At 46.9% G+C, this 3,474-nt stretch overlaps 1 long non-coding RNA gene across 1 annotated transcript in view; it reads left to right on the top strand.

Annotated features, from left to right (window-relative positions):
• Positions 1 to 2,300: 2,300 nt before the first annotated feature.
• The window catches only part of LOC108535479 (uncharacterized), a 56,530-nt gene continuing 55,356 nt past the window's right edge, over positions 2,301 to 3,474 (top strand). Inside the window, exon 1 of the long non-coding RNA XR_001887244.1 lies at positions 2,301 to 2,420. This is a non-coding gene — a long non-coding RNA (uncharacterized LOC108535479). The remainder of the gene's footprint in view (positions 2,421 to 3,474) is intronic.

Genomic DNA, 3,474 nt, shown 5'->3' with positions numbered 1-3,474 from the left:
GGCAGGGTGGCAAAATCATCCAATGTCAAAGGGAAGTAAGGCTGGGACCCTGCCTCTATCGAGTGGGCCAGTGGCAGGGTGGCAAAATCATCCGATGTCAAGGCTGGCCCTAGAATTGACACTAAGCCAAATGTTAGTCCAGACTCCCACCTCCACCCATCTCTTTCCTCTCTTCCAAGCATCAGAAGTCCTTTATCCAAAAGGATCTGCTCTTAATGGAAGCCCAAGATGTAAATCCAACCAAAGCACGGTTACTCTGCATAGGAGGAAAGTCCTGTCCTCTCACCTGTTCTTTACCTGTCCCTCCATTATCCCCCCTCAAAATGCTTTCCTTAAGCCTTTGGAGGCTGAGAACCCAGGCTGCATGCCTTTGCTCTGAATAACCTGGTATTTCTAGATTCAGGTTGTTTAGCTGACACTAAGTCAACAATGCTAGCACCAAGGAGGATCTAAATTTTCCTCCGCTGGCTTCCTGAGATAGACGGTGTGACAGTATGGCCTTCAAAGGAGACGAGGCTTAAGCCATCAGTTTTACCATCTGCATGGAGCCAGCTGTGGGTTGTTGTTCTTCTCCACCAGTGGCTGAGAAACAGTCAAGGCCCTTTCTGGTGGCCTTCTCTTCCTCCTTGCTCCTGCTCAGAGTCTGGTCAGTGATGAGTTTTGTGAAAATGAAGGATGTCCTTCTCCCAGAGTCAGGAGCCCTGTCCCTTTAGCTGATGGATGAGAGATGTCACATGAAGGAAAGCCGAAGAGGAACCCTGGGCGTGGACTTAGGTCACTGAGTTAGTTTGATGGAGACCTCAGTATCTCATTAGGACATAGTCTGAGAGCGGCTGACATCAACTGCCTTTCTTCTGTACCACTCAGTGTTGAGAGCTAGTAAAACAATGTATTTGGTTGGAGCTGTAGCCAGTCTGCCACCTCAGTCCCTACTGTGTACTCTAGCAAGAGCCCTTCAGCCAGATGCTCAGAGACCACTGGAGCAGTGTACTGTTAACTCACGTGAGACGGCGCTGTGTGTCTGCATAAAACCTTGAGCTAAGAGAGATGTTGGGATTTCATTGAGTGTGTCTCCTTGTTTCTAGTAAGCACCATGGCATAGGAAAAGAAAATATATGGGAGTAGGACAGGCCTTAATTCAAATCTTGACAGTGCTCCTGATGAACTCAACAACTCTTTTTCTTTTCTTTTTTTTTTGAGATGGAGTCTTGCTCTGTGGCCCAGGCTGGAGTGCAGTGGTGTGATCTCCGTTCACTGCAACCTCTGCCTCCCAGGCTCAAACAATTCTACAGTCACAGTCTTCTGAGCAGCTAGGACTACAGGCACAAGCTACCAACAGCCAGCTAATTTTTGCATTTTTTGTAGAGACGGGGTTTCATCATGTTGCCCAGGCTGGTCTCGAACTTCTGAGCTCAGAGCGACCCATCTGCCTCGGCCTCCCAAAGTGCTGGGATTACAGGCATGAGCCACCCAGCAGATTCAACAAGTTTTGGCAAGTACTTTCGTATCCTTTACACTCATTTTTCACATCTATAAAATGGGGATGACATTATTTACTTGGCAGATTTGTGGTGAGTAGTAGATCTTAGAAACTCAGCTGTTTGAAATCCTGTGAAATTATTATTTCTATTGGGCTCTGAAGTCTTTGAAAGGACAGATGGTATTTTCTTCATCTTTGTATACTTAACCTCTAATATAGTAAATATCTGGCACCTAGTAGCTACTTAAATGTAACTTTTCAGAAAACTCTGCCCCAATACTTCATCTAAATAGGTATCCCCTTGTTATTCATTATATTATTTTCCTTTATAGTCCCTGAAATGATATAGTATTTGTATATTGTCTACTTTTTCACTAGACTGTAATTTCCACGAGATTAGGAATCTTGTCTGTCTGGGTGGCCAGAGTCTAGAGCAATGCCTGCTAAGAGCAGGTGCTCAAAATGTATTTGTTGAATGGACACATAAATGAATGGTGGTTGCTTAATTGTTGCTGTAGTGGCAGTGGTTTACATGGTATCAGAACCAACACAAATGGGCACGACTTAGTCATCTTTGCAAAGCTCACCAGAAAGGATGACAATGATCAGAAACCTTTCAAGTTTCCTCCTCACAGAATTCTGCCTGGAAACTTTTATTAAGGATGGCCGATTTCACCAGGCCTCCACCAGGAGGCCCTTTATGCCAAACTGAGCAGAGTGAATGTTTTATGACGTGGACAAGGGCTGCCTCAGAGCCTGAACTGGGGCCATCTGGGGGGAGTGGGGTGGGGCCACACCCTCTCCCTGGGCTCTGCATCACTGAAAGGCTCCAGACGGCTCGGGCCCTGGGCCAAGCTGCTTGGTTCCAGTGGGAAAGCTGACCTTGGCCAGGAAGAACCAGGAAGAGGCACAAATGACTCATTGTCCCACATCCTCCAAGGTAAAAACCCAGCAGTGTGTGTGGCCTTTAGGGCTGGATGTTATTGCAGCCTTGGCTCCTTCCTCAGCCAAAATAAAAGCACTCGGCCAGTAACACTTGCACAGCCTAGGATACAACCAACGGCTCTCTTCCGTTGTTCTATTCAGCACACTTCCCTGCACTTAAAGTTTTAAAATATCGTACACATAACATTATGATTTCAGTTCTAAATGTAAACCATAATTTCTTTTTAAAGACGTACAGCAGCGTTCATTTCCAGTCAAGGCATGTGACATTTTAGGGTCCCGGGGAAGAAATGCGATATGCTTTCAGGTCACGTGTGAAGGAGGTCTCACCGGAAAGTGCTTAGTTTATTCAGAAGTTTGGAATCTAAAGCACTCATTTGTAAGATGTGCTGCTGCCTCCAGATTTCCACTAGAGGGCAGTCTTGGAAAATGTTTATAGATACATATTTTATTGCTATGTCTAGGAAATGTGTCTTGTTTTTAAAAGGAACAAACAAACAAAAAACCCATGTAAAATTTAGGGCAAGCTCTTTGGCTCCACTTGGAACAATTCCTCATTCTTCCAGAAGGAAGCCGGGGAGTATGAAGGCAGCTGCTTCCCTCGTCTCCATCCCTTTGTCCACATGGGATGCAGTTAGCTGCCCAAGCTGTGAAGCTGGCCTCGGTGCCCAGATCCCTGTCTTCCCACACCTGCCTCTGGCCAGCCCTAGTGGGCAAGGAGAGGCACCTTGGAAGGGAATGCGGGGTCCTGATTTAGGGACCCCTGGTTTAAATTCGGCCTTGGCTGAGATCCTCTCCGTGGAGTCCCATCTTCTGCCCTTCCCTCGCAAGCTAGCAGTGGCCGGAAATTCTCAGAAAAGAGCCAGGAAGGGTCAGAGGGGTGACTGGGGAGTACACAATTAAAAATAGGCCTTCCAGGCAGGCAGCCATGGAGATCTCACTCGATATGTAAATAAGTGTAAATAAGACAGGCCAAGTCTTGGCGCTGGAAGGACACGGCACATTTTGTGCAGCCAGGGTTGTCTGGGGCAATGGTAAGCACCCCCCCC

The sequence above is a fragment of the Rhinopithecus bieti genome, unplaced genomic scaffold (genome assembly GCF_001698545.2).
Source record: "Rhinopithecus bieti isolate Rb0 unplaced genomic scaffold, ASM169854v2 scaffold_12478, whole genome shotgun sequence".
NCBI lineage: Eukaryota > Metazoa > Chordata > Mammalia > Primates > Cercopithecidae > Rhinopithecus > Rhinopithecus bieti.
This window is presented reverse-complemented; position numbering and strand designations above follow the sequence as displayed.